We start from the raw sequence: 13,507 nt of genomic DNA, 5'->3' as shown, positions 1-13,507 counted from the left end.
GTTAGTTGCCTTATCGTACATGATTCGCAACCATGAACTGTTTCTGATGAAGTATGCATCGTAAACATTGCACCATAGAATAGCGTGTGCGATAGTTGTCGTGTACGACGATGTTACGATGGTCCAACGTTTCGTAATCCTGTCTGACACTCGTACGGAGATTAGCTAATCTTCTTAATAGTGAACCGTTTGTGATGGGCCACACATCATACACATTCTATAATAGTGAACCGTTTGTGATGGGCCGTGCATCGTAAACGTAGCACCACAGAATACCGACTGTGATGGCAATGCGAGCATAAACGAGTAGGATTACTATAGGGGCCCTACCCCCGACGGTTTTTGGGTCGTGTGGGAAGTACCCCCGGCCCCTATCGCCCACACTCACTTGGCGACGGTTCCAAGTGCCGTCGCAGAAAGGGGTTAAAAACCGTTTGTTTAGCACCGATGCACACCAGTGTTAGGCCCAAATATGGTGAAGTGTCATGTAGTCGACGTTCACATGACACCACTAAGGGAATCACAACATACATACTATCAAAATATCGAACACATATCAAGTTCACATGATTACTTGCAACATGATTTCTCCCGTGATCTCAAGAACAAAAGTAAATACTCACAAATGATAAACATGTTCATGATCAGAGGAGTATTAAATAGCATAATGGATCTGAACATATAATCTTCCACCAAATAAACCATATAGTAATCAACTACAAGATGTAATCAACACTACTAGTCACCCACAAGCACCAATCTATAGTTCCGGTAACAAGATTCAATACAAGAGATGAACTAGGGTTTGAGATGAGATGGTGCTGTTGAAGATGTTGATGGAGATGGCCCTCCCCAAGATGGGAGAGTTGTTGGTGATGATGATGACGATGATTTCCCCCTCCGGGAGGGAAGTTCCCCCGGCGGAATCGCTCCACCGGAGGGCAAAAGTGCTCCTGCCCAAGTTCCGCCTCGAGATGGCGGCGCTCCATCTTGAAAACCTTCTCCTTATTTTTTCTAGGTCAAAATGACCTATATACAAAAAGATGGGCACCAGAGGTGGGCCGAGGAGGCCACAACCTACCAGGGCACGCCAGGGGGCCCTGGCGCGCCTAGGTGGGTTGTGCCCACCTGGTCGGCCCCCTCTGGTAGTTATTGGCTCCAATAATTCTTAAATAATCGATAAAAAAATTCCGTGAAGTTTCAGCTTGTTTGGAGTTGTGCAGAATAGGTGGCCTGACGTAGCTTTTCCAGGCCCAGATTTCCAGCTGCCGGAATTCCCCCTCTTGGTGTGTTCCTTGCAAATTATGAGAGAAAAGGCATTAGAATTACTCCAAAAAGCATTATTATGGATAAAAACATTATAAATAACAGTAAGAAAACATGATGCAAAATGGATGAATCATCGACACCGACGGTCACATGTATCTCGCACCGACGATACTTGCTATTTAGGGTTCCATCGACGTCGAGGAACCCCCTAACCCGCTCATCCCCGGGCGCCCTCTTGTATGGCGATGCACGGTCGACGGGTCAGCACTCGGACCGGGGGATTCTCGGCATGGGCGAGGGGGTCGGGACCGGCGGGACCCACTGGCTCCACCATCTATCCCCTCGGCGATCGGCGATCCATGACCCTCTTCCTTTTTTTCCTTTTTCCTCTTCTTCTACTTATTCTTCTTTTTTTCAACTTTCTTCTTCTTCTAATTATCTAAACCTAAACCTAGCACTAACCTAATCCTACCACTTATTAACCTAAACCTATTAATAACACCTAAACCTAAACAACAAAGAACAGTAGAAAAAAACAAAAAAAGTTCACCTTGGCTCCGACGGTGGTGGAGGCGACGGCGGGGGCGGTGGGGATCGGGGGCGGCTCGGGCATGGGGGCGGCGGTGCGGGTGAGGTGAGGTGAGAGAGAGGGGGGCGGGGGCGCTGGCCCCTTTTTAGTTAGGTCACATCTCTTTGCCGTCTACTAGCAGACGACAAAGAACCTAGGTGACGGCCGTTAAAACAGCCACTTTATTTGTCGTCTGCTAGCAGACGGCAAAGAAAGTGGCCGTTAGGTGGTTCTCGTTAGTGGGCCACTCACCCACTTTGTCGTCTGCTAGTAGACGGCAAAGCTTCTATGCCGTTAGCTAGCAGACGACAAAGAGCTGGCTGACGGCAAACATGATCTTTGCCATCAGTTTTCTGTAAGCTGATGGCAAAGACCTTCTTTGCCGTCAGCTGGCTGGCGGCAAAGATCCTGATTCCAGTAGTGACGTAGTGCTTTATAGACCGTGTGCGCCGTAATGACCTGCAGAGCGTAATTTCACCCTAATTTAATTGCTTCTATTTAAAATTATACCTGATTTGAATTTGAAAGTAGGCTATAGCTTTATTCATATCCATCAGGTTCAAACAACCAATGCATTATTCGATTCACATGTACATATGTTCAAGAATTACGTAAGAACCAAATAAAGAATTATGAACCACAGTTGTATATATACTTGTAATATTACAAATGGTAAAGAAAGATGCGAGAGACATTCTGGTTGCTGAACAAGGTGAAGCAGAATGGCCCTATTGTGCTCTCCTCGATGCACAAGGCATGCACGACTCTAGTCCAACCCCTTGTGATGGCCGGCAGCCAATCATGTAGTTTGAGAGGTAATCTTGAGTAAACTGCTTCAGGATCCACTACAAAGGAAAAAGATTCAGACATTGTCATCTAACGCAACTCATTACGGGAAGTAAAAAGAAGGCTACAGAGTTCTTACTTACCATCCTGCAGTTCACTATTGTCTTGCATAAAGTGTAAACAAATAGTTCGATTGAAATCTTTTGACCCATTTTAATAACAATCTTTATCAGTTTCCTCACTTGATGCTGGTTCATGAATATCTCATTGCCCCATATGCAGAAAGGTCGAAGTGTGGATCTTTGGCAATGGCATATGTACCTAAAAGCACCAAGTTAATATTAGAACCTAAACAACAATTGCAAAATGATGTAGTACAACACTCCCTCCATCCCATTATATAAGATCTTATTACATGTATATCTAGACATCATTAGAACATTAAGGTAACACTCTTCCTTGTTGCTATATAGCCTGGGATTGCATATTTAGTCATTCAGTACAATGCACGTTGCTATGTGGCCTCAGTTATATTAGATATGGCCCTAGTAAACCTATTGATAAATGGGTTACAGATATATTCAGTGAAATGTCCAATTCGATGATTAATCCCTTATCAGCCCCCAGGCTATATGGTACCAGCTACCGATATCCTGAACAGTGACTATATATAAGCAATGCGATGAAACAAACCTCGATGGTAAACAATAGCTGTTCTCGATATTGTCCAGTATGAGTACATATAAAGGCATGTTAAGCACAACAGGCTAAACATCAACCAAATATATCCATGGTAGATAGCATGATCTACAAATGATAGCCTCAGTGTGCAGGTTTAAGCACGCTAGTTAAGCAAAACAAGAAGTGGAAAGGTGTGTTAACTGCAACAGGCATAACATTTAAAAACCGACAGATATAGTCATTCAAACTGGTATTATGCAGGTCTAAAGTACACTAGTTATTGTTGAAAAAAGAAAAGACATGTTAACTGCAACACAACAACCAAATATCGTAATTCATAGTGGTATTTTTGAAACTGTTTTTGATGAAATTGAACTGCACGGCAAATAGTTTCTCATATAGAGCATCACATTGTTAACAACTGAAATAAATAAGGCATAAGTTCATCTCTAGCCGATCCTTTAGAAGTTAACAGACTAAAACCCTTAGTGGATATATAAATACTCCAGCAATTTTTGGCAGTTTCTAGTCGATCCCCTAAACTTAACGTTGTAAACTTCAATTTGATCAAGTTCAAAGCAGGTTCAACCGAGAGTAGCATGCATTCAAACATAAACATAGATAGTTTTGCATAACCAAACAAAAACATAAATTTAAACTGAGCTAAACTACTTTCGGTCGAAGTGGAGGTCGAGCCAATCCTTCCTCGTTAGGTACGGTGTGCCGCAAGCCGGGTTTGGGCCGATGCTGTCGTCGGGGTCGTTGGGGAAGACACTCCTCCACTCGTCGACATCGATCTCCTCATCCTCGTCGCCCACCTTGACGCCCTCCGCGCCACCGTCCTCGCCGCCTTCGACCTCGTCATCGGAGGAGAGCACGATAACCTCGCCGCCCTCTCCATGCTGGCAAAGATCACCTGCTCCGCCTCCACGAGCTCTGAGTGCTGCCGGCGGAGCTCTTGCATGTAGGCCTCATTGGCGGCCTCGGTCTCGAGGCGCTCCCAAGCCTCGTGGTCCTCCCACGCCATAGCCGAGCTCACCACCCCTGGCTCCGGCGAAACGAGATCGACCGGATGTGTGCCTAAGGGGAAACTGAGCCTAGTCGCCATGTCGTGGTAGCGGACCTGCCAGTGGTCGTACTCCATGGCCGCGAGCTCGGCCGTGTGGAAGCTACCGAGCCACCGGCAGGTGTGGGTCTCCCGATCCATAATCTCGGCGACCCACATCCCCCACCGCCACTACCGAACCCCGAGGTTGGACCTCGTCGGCGGCCGGGCCCGAGGGACGACGGGGAAGTCCTTGAACCGACATAGGGGTGCGGCAGCGGGCGGATCGGGCGACCGACGATGGCGGATCGATAAAGAGCCCGCGGAGGACGACGGGGACACCTTGGCGGCCACCTCGCCGGCGTCGCGCAAAGACGCTGCGATAAACCTCTTTTGGGCCATTGGCTCCTCGAGCTCCCCGGCACACAGGCAGAGGTTGAGGACGGAGGCGGCGGCGGTGATGGCGGCGAACTACCGATGGTTTTGAGTGAGGGAGGGGTGGTGTGTGTCTGTGTGAGCGGAGGTTTTACGGAGTGTGTGGTGTGTGTGGAGGGAGGGCGGGGGGGGCAAGTGGTGCTTGAGGAAATCCTACGGCAACTGAAAATTTTACTAGGAGGGAGTAAAATGCCGGGCTACTGAAAATTTGGATCAAGGGCGAGCAGATATTTTTGAGATTGCGAGGGATGCAGAGGCGGGAGTAACAAGGCGGGGCTACTAAAAATTTGAATCAAGGGCGAGCAGATATTTTTGAGATTGCGAGGGATGCAGAGGCGGGAGTAACAAGGCAGGGCTATTAAAAAATTTGAATCAAGGGCGAGCAGATATTTTTGAGATTGCGAGGGATGCAGAGGCGGGAGTAACAAGGCGGGGCTACTGAAAATTTGAATTAAGGGATTGAAGAAGAGCGGGAATAACAGACATCGCACACGGTCTGCACATACTAATCGTGTGCTATCAAACATAAAAACCTTCCAAGCGGTAGATATTTTCGAGATTACGAGGCAGTAGATATTTTCAAGAGCGGGAGGCAAGCCTCGTGGAGCCCAATCTACTGTGCTGATGTGACTGACTATAGGCGCATGGGCGTGGCACACGGGTGGTCTGACCGAACCGTGTCTATTGCATACCCAATCGCAGACGGTTTCTGCATCCAACTTGTGTGCTGTTTACAAATTTGGCAAAAAGAATAACACGGGAAAGGGTCAGAACACGAACACACTTGCATGTGGACCAAATATATGTATGAAAAGGGTGGTTTGATGTTTGAATACCCAATGCACAACTTTGATGTGGCACCTGTCGCACAAAGCGCACAGTATTGCCAGTCAGCTACCCCCTACGAACCCCACATCGCGTCGGCGGTAAGGGAATCCTAGCTACAAATGCATGCCCCCAGATAGTTAGGTGTGAACTCTCACCATACCGTAACACAAAACCTATTGGTCAAACTTCCCCTTTCGCTTCCGGACAAAGGTGGACCGTGTGACGATCCACAAATGTGTGTTTGTGGCGGGGGATGGGTGAGACCACATACGAACCACCTGCGGGTGGCCCTATACTATATGTATGAAAAGGGTGTGGTGCGATATTTAACTACTATTCACAACTTTGATGTGCCACATGTGCCTCGCAAAATAGCCGAACTTCCCGACCCCACGGAGGTTGCGGGTAGAGCGAAGTATCCCCCCCCCCACACACACGTGTCGAGGGAGGGCATCTCACCAAGACGTACTGTAACACGGACCAAACATATCCCAACTTGATCGTGTAACCTCTCTCGCTCGTTGTTGGTCAAAGCGATGGACGTCCACATGGCCCCGCAAATTGGGCTAGCTTCTCGCCGATAAACACGCGCGAGAGTACTGTCTGAAGACAAAACCCACTCTGTGCATGTGGCCCAATTATGTATATGGAAGTGGTGTGTGTGGTGTTTGAATACGCAATGCACAAATTTGATGTGGCACCATGCTTTGGAACCGTAAAATCCCCACACTGATCGAGAATTCACGATGCGTACCATGCATGCGCTCAAACTTAATTAGGCCTAGAATGATTGACCTACTATACGGTAACACGAACCAAAGAAGAAGAATCCACCCTGGTAACCTTTCTAGTCATCAGTTGAAATTATGGACGTCCACGCGGGCTCAGGGATATATATATATAGTGGCACTATTCTGATCCTGAGATCAGAATAACTATTTGGATCACGTCAAGCCTATATAGGGGCGACGGAGGTCCTCCCGAACTCCCGAGAAAAAAAAGGAAAATGAAAATCCTGTCCTCTCTCCCGCAACCTCCCTCCCTCCCCACGTTTCCCTCAACCTCCCCCGATCCAGCCGCCCTACCCCGCGCCGCCTCCTACCTCGCCCACCCCGCGGGCCACCGCCGTAGCCCCACCCCGCATCGCCTCCTACCTCGTGCACCGCGGGCCGCCGTCGCCGCCCCACCCCGCGCCGCCTCCTACCTCGCCTACCCCGCGCGCTACTGCTGCCGCCGCCACCCTACCCTGCTCCGCCACCACGGGATCCCGGCCGGTCGGCTTCCCCCGAGCACCCCCCACCCCCATGCGCGTCGGTCGCCGCCCGAGCGCTCCTTCCCTTCCCCGTGCTATCCCTACCACCGCCGCGGGCGCACCCCACCTCCAACCGCATCGCCGGCAACCGTCGACCCTCTTCCAACCGGCCTCCAACCACCTCGCTCCCTCCTACACCGCCGGCAAGGCTTCTCCTCCCCCTTGTTTCTCGTCCGGATCCGCTGCCCCTCCACGGGTCTGGCCAAACCGCACCGCCGGCCGTGGATCCGCCGTCGGGACCAATCCCGACGCTGCCTGCCTCCACCACGCACTGGTGCCCCACTGAACTCTGACCACCACGACGAACACCGATGTTGTAGGTATTTGCTCTCCCTCCCTCTCCCTGGTCTCTCTCTGTCTTCAATAATCTCTGTCGCTTCTTTAGGATTTGAACTTCTTTGAATTTGCCCAAAAAATTAACTGCAAAAAAATGTTTCTGTATTGGCTTATTGGGTCTGAACTGCAGGTCTCCGCCCTTTGACTGAGTGAAGCTCTAGATGAGCAGCGACAACAAGGGAAACAAAGCTGGAAATGGAGCTCACGCTCATGCACACCTCTCTCCACAAGCTCGTCGCAGCCACCGCATCAGCTTCCTCCCGTCAGCGGCCCAAACCGCCATCGCTGCCAGTGTGGCGCCTCAACCCGGGGTTTCTCTGTTCTGGCCATGTGCGGTCGTCCAACAAACCTGCCTGACATAGTCCAACTCTAATGCCAAACATCTTATCATATGGCCAAACATCTTATCATATGGCCAAAACATGTCAAAATGTATTTTTCTTGTGTACAAACAGCGATGGTTTTGTTATCTTTTTGCGTGTCTGTTTTATTTTTGTGATAAGTTCACGCTAATATAACAACATGTCGTTGTATGAGTAGACACATGGCACTTTCATTTTTCAGAAACTTTCAGAAAATAACTACACAGAGAAGTTCATGTTTCAGAAATTCCGAAGTTCAAGTGTACTACATACAGAAGAAACTCAGATATTTTCATGTAACCAAGATAAGTTCAGATTGATAACTGTTAAAAGTGCATGTACTACTAGTGTGCATTTGTATGGAAAAAATCAAATATCGTTTCCCGTTATTCAAAAAGAGATAACCAAAATGTACAAATTAAAATAGAAGTGCCGTTCAATATTTGGACCCAAAAACATATTATTTTCATTTTCAAATACCCCAAGAAGGTCAATTTTTAAAAATAGAGCAGTTCAGAAATAGTTTATAAAAAAGGTCCAAAATTTAGAAAAAAATTAAGAAATAAAACCAGGAAGTCCATATTAAGAAGATCGAGAAGTTCGATGATTATATAAAACTCAGATTTTCCACATTATTAAAGAATGGAAAAAGAAGTTCAAAAATAAAATAATAAGAAGTTCAACTTTTAAAAATAGAGCGCTTCAAAATTCATAAAAAAAGATTACGAAAATCAGATTAAAAATTCATAAAAAAACTCAGATATTTTCACGTAACCGAGAGAAGATCAGGTTGATAACTGCCAGAAGTTCACGTACTACACGGTGTGCATTTTATATAAAAAATAATAAAAAAAGCAAAGACTAAAAGTTTTGTTGTTATAAGTTCAAGTTCTCGGTCGGAGAAAATTTAAAAAATTGTTGTGAGAGAGGTTTGTACAAAAGGAATATCGTTTGTGTAACCCTGACAAATGGATGAGAAAATTACAAACAAAAATACGTCACAGAAGTTCAACGTGAAAACAGCAGGAAGTTCAACTACTACACTGAATGAATTTGTGATGAAAAAACTTTTAAAACCATCGCGGGTATGAAAAAAATTGATCAAAACGGGAAAGTTGCGTGTTTACATCAGCTTTTGATCTGGATATCACTTGCTCAATTCCGGTGAGTGGATGGAGAGCTATGAGAAAAAAACACGTGAAAAACAGAGTGAAGTTCAGGTAGACATACCGAGAAGTTCAAGTTCTTCACGCGGTGCATTTTCGGAGAATCTGCTTCGCGACAAAGGCAGAACGCAGGATCTCGCCATTTTTCAAATTACTTGAAAAAGGCTAGGAATCAGAGAAAACCATCAACATGAAAAAGTTTCGCATTTTCCGTAGCTTTTCAAGTGTGTATTATTTGCCCCATTCCGATAAATTTTAAAGAAATCACGGCAAAAATACGTTTTTAGCCATTTTAAAAACTGACTTAAAACCATAAGGAATTGGGAGAAATAATAGATACCAAAAAGCTTCGCATTTTTTCAAGCTTTCCAACGCCATATCATTTGCTGCATTCGGACATACGGTTAAAAAATTAGCTCGACAATACAAATTCGCTAGAACTTGTATTGTTTTCTAAATTTCCTTTAAACCGTTCAAAATTAGAAAAAACTTTCAACATGAAAAATTAGCGCATTTTCATAAGCTTTCCAATGCCATATCATTTGCCTCAATTGGATTTTCCGTTTAGAAATGCCATCGAAAATACGAACTCGGCTGTTCGGTTTGCAAATTTTTACGATTTTCCAAATTACTCTTTAACCATAAGGAATTACAGAAAACTATCAACATGTGGAAGGAGCGGAATGCGATCGAAAATACGATTCACGATTTTTGTATGAAGGAAAAATGATTTTCAAAACTGCTCTTAAACCGCTTACATTTTGCCAAAAATTCAACTTAGGTCATAATAGTCGTATCCATAGCTTTCCAACTGTATATCACAAGCCCCATTTAGACACTTTTTAGCTGAAGTTCAACCTAGTACTCGGGGAAGGTCAGGCGCGTTACTCGGGAAGTTCAAGTTGTGATCAGAATATTATTCTGATCCCGTAATCAGAATAGTGTTTATATATAGCTGGCCTATTCTGCTAATATTAGCAGAAAAACTATTCTGATAACACTTCCACACTGCACGCTCAACGCAAGTGCACGTCATTGTTTGAACCAAGTGTGCCGCAGTACTCACACGAGTGAACTTCCCGTCACAGAAAACTGCACGTTGTGTTTTCTCGGTACCTTTTTTGCTCTAGTTTTTAACCACTAGTCGGAAAGAGGCGTGTAATACACCGTTGAAAAGCTATGTATTAGGTGCTACTTTGACATGTTGAACACTTTTCAAGATTCTTCACGGTTTAAGAGCAGTTTCGAAAATGGTGCGGCCCATGACGAGTGGCAGCGAGCGTTTTTTCACATTTTTTCTAAACCGCTCGTCGGAATGAAGCAAATGATACACCGTTGGAAAGATATCATCGAGGCACATCTTTTTCATATCTATTATTTTCTCTAATTCGTTACGGTTTAAGAGTAGTTACAAATTTACTAAATTGCGGAATTCTATTTTTCAAATTTTTTTGAAATTTTTGCTACTGTTTTCGCTCCAGTTTTCTAACCGTTTGTCGAAACAAGGCGTGTAATATACCATTGAAAATATATGGACGGGGCGCAACTTTCATATGTTGAAATGTTTTTGAGATTCCTTACGGTTTTTAGTTAATTTTGAAAATCGTGCGGCTGACGACGAGTGGCAGCGGTGGTTTTTCGCGGATTTTTTACAAATCGCTGGTCGGAATGATGCAAATTATACACCGTTGAAAAGATATCGTCAATACGCAACTTTTTGATGTAGACCACTCTCTTTGATTCATTACTTTTTAAGAGCAATTTTAAAAATACCGAAACACGAACACTCTGTTTTTCGCGACACCCAAATCGACGAGTGAACCTCATCAAACAGAGGACCGCACTGCTTCAGACTGAAAACTGCACTGCAGCTAGACGGGCAAGTGAACACAACGTAAACTTTTGCAAATACATTTTTTTCAAATGAAGTGCACTTCAAAGTTCTTCAGAGTGGACCTTTAAAAAAAACCGGAGTGCACTGCATTTTCCTTTTTCTTTTTTCTCTATAGAGTTTGTGGGGACCTTATAAAAAGCCGGAGTGCACTGCATTTTCTTTTTTCTTTTTTCTCTATAGAGTTTTTGGTTTGCCCTTAGTGCACTTCATATATATTTTTGGTTAGTAATGAAATATACACTGCGAGAACGAGGCAAGCGGACTGCATTTTTTGTTTGCACGCAACACATTACACATCGTGTTGTGGATTGCATGGTCACGTCATCAGCTTCCCCTCATGTGAGAGAGGACTGCATAATCATTTTTACAAAGCGAACCACATAATTTTTTGTCGGAACCAAAATCACTTATTGAACTACATCAGAGAGATAACTAAACCGCAAGACAAATCAAGGCAAATTGTATGGCGAAGCCACTGGACTGCACTGCTTGCTCGCCGTCATCCTTAGTGTTGCTCAACGCGCAACAACACTACACACTGAAATGCATGCACACTTTGGCGGTGGAGGCGACACACAATCGAAAGGTCACAGGCGATTCAACTTTTTTTACAATAAGATGAAGCGAAAAGAAAAGAAACAAGCTGCACACTGCTAGCCTGCGAGCACTGCCGGACTGTACTGCAGACGGCTCGCCGTCGAATTGCACTGCAAGTGTGCTCGCCGCCAAACTGCACTGCAAGCGCGGCTGCCGTAGGACACCACCAGCCGGTGCGTTGACCAGCGACTCCCCAATCTGCCGGTAGAGGGAGAAGGAGCTCAACGGCGAGGGAGAAGAAGCTCTGCTGGCAGCTACCGAGGCGCTCGATCCTGATCTGGATCGAGGTAGGACAGAGGCAACTGGGCGGATCAGGGCACACCGGCCCTAGAGAGTGGTCGAAGGGGTGGCGCAGGAGTGGTGGCGCTCCATCGGCCAGTGCCACCCCGAACTACAAGGTGCCGCCCGAACTGCAAGAGCTCGCCGCACCAAACTGATGACCTGCGAGTAATCCCTGATTATAGTGACACAAAAATTTCAAAAGAAAAAACACAACCGTGAATTGAACCGCACGTCTACTCGCGCTGACCTGCATGCAAACACCGAACCTCAAAATCGGCAAAGTGGACGACATGCGTGTAGAGTGTGCACCGCCGGCGACATGCTGCAGTAGTGAGCTAGCTGAACTTCATGGTGGCAACAACGGAGCTGCACGGGGGAGGCGCCAAAACACCAACGCTGGTTTAGGGGAGGACGATGGGAGCACGGTTGCAGGACGCGGCTCCTCCGGTCGGTGCAGGACGCGACGAGGCTACGGAAGGTGGCCAGCCAGCGCGTTATAGCGAATCTGGCCAAAAAGTAAATTGCAATCAAGTCATATATACATGGCAGATTGAACCACATTACCACATGCTTGCTACTGCTCTTTCCCTGCAGGAGATTCAAATCGCACAAGAGCTCACTGAAACTAACTGAAGCTGCAAATGAACAAAAAATTGCACTGCATGCAAGGAGTAGAGATGAACGCATAGGATGGAGTGAGAGGTACATCGGCCCAACGAAGAACTGAACTGCACTGCATACCCTCTTGTGCCAAACTGCAAGCCGCACACTTTGACCATGACAAGTGTACGGCATGCGTGTGGACTCCATCATCGGTGATGGTGGTCAGCTGTTGCCCACAGTGGACTGCACGCATGAGCCGGCGAACTGCGAGGGATGGAGGGGCAGCTCGTCGGGCGACCAGAAGGGGAGTTGAGGGAGGAGGGGAACAGAGGTCACCGTCGCCGCACAAGTCACGGTGCAAGGAAGGAGGCCTTCAGCCTCGATTCGATCCAGCCGCGCGCCCATCCTCGCGAGCTTGGAGGGCGGTGCAGGGCTGCCCCCGGCCGGTGTCCTCCAACACCGGTGCGGTGTGCGATGGAGGCGCATCCGGGCGATGGCGGCGCAGGGGGAGCAGGTGGGGCGGTGGCGCGGGAGGCCGGCGCAGCCTGGCTCTCGTAGCAGGGTGTCGCGGGGGGGGGGGGGGGGCTATGGCCTGGATCCGGCGCCGGGACGTCGCGGGGGGCCCGCCGTGGCCTGGATCCGGTGCTGGCAGGTGGTGGCCGAGGCGGGGCGGCACATGGTTGTGGCCAGGGCGGGCCGCTCAGGGTGGTGGCGGGCGGCGGGCGGCGCAGGGTGGTGGCCGGCAGTCGGCGGCGCAGGGTGGTGGCCGGTGGCGGGCGGCGTCGGGTGGTTGGTGGCCGGGGGTGGGCGGCGCTGCGTGGTGGATGGGTCGGGAGGTGGGGAAGCCCCGTTTGACCAGGGGGTAGTGCGGTGGTGGTAGGTGGTAGTAGTAGGGAGGTGGGGTGGTTTTCTTTTTATTGCCTAAGAGGTACGGTTCGGGTTTTGTTGCTGTGTCGAACTGTTAGCAGAATAAAGAGGTGTTGTTATTAAAATAAGGTTTTAAGGGGTGTTATTATAATAAACCCATCCTATATATACAGTAGCGCTATTCTAATCCTGGATCTATTCTGATCTTTCTCCCCTCCCCCTATATATGCGCGATCAGGAGTTCCCGAGAATCAGAAAAAGAAAAACGAACTGACCCGACCCCCGAACCCCACGTTCCGCATCTCTGGATCCACAGAAACATCTCACGCGCCGCCAACCCCGCCACCGTGCGTCTCCTCCTCTACGGCTGGCGTGCCACCTCCGCTACGGCCGGCGCGCCTCCATCCCCGCCGCGCGCCACCTTCGCCACAGTCGGCGCGCCTCCGTCCCCGCCGCCACGCGCCACCTCCTCCACG

At 47.8% G+C, this 13,507-nt stretch overlaps 2 long non-coding RNA genes across 3 annotated transcripts; one reads left to right on the top strand and one right to left on the bottom strand.

The window, feature by feature from the left end:
- Positions 1 to 6,605: 6,605 nt before the first annotated feature.
- LOC141022361 (uncharacterized) lies at positions 6,606 to 7,762 on the top strand. Its single transcript, XR_012183653.1, has 2 exons — positions 6,606 to 7,244; positions 7,391 to 7,762. It is a non-coding gene; the product is annotated as an uncharacterized lncRNA (long non-coding RNA).
- A 3,281-nt stretch (positions 7,763 to 11,043) lies between these two features.
- On the bottom strand, positions 11,044 to 13,049 carry LOC109733343 (uncharacterized). Of its 2 annotated transcripts, XR_012184590.1 has the most exons (3): positions 12,303 to 13,049; positions 11,809 to 12,066; positions 11,112 to 11,720 (listed from the first exon to the last, which is right to left on the bottom strand). It is a non-coding gene; the product is annotated as an uncharacterized lncRNA (long non-coding RNA). The 2 variants fall into 2 exon arrangements; XR_002225614.4 differs by lacking the exon at positions 12,303 to 13,049 and having other exon boundaries at positions 11,044 to 11,720; positions 11,809 to 12,223.
- Positions 13,050 to 13,507: the final 458 nt, after the last annotated feature.

This window comes from Aegilops tauschii, chromosome 5 (genome assembly GCF_002575655.3).
Source record: "Aegilops tauschii subsp. strangulata cultivar AL8/78 chromosome 5, Aet v6.0, whole genome shotgun sequence".
In the NCBI taxonomy this organism is placed as follows: domain Eukaryota; kingdom Viridiplantae; phylum Streptophyta; class Magnoliopsida; order Poales; family Poaceae; genus Aegilops; species Aegilops tauschii.
Note: the sequence above shows the minus strand (reverse complement) of the source record. Positions and strands in the feature narration are given on the sequence as shown.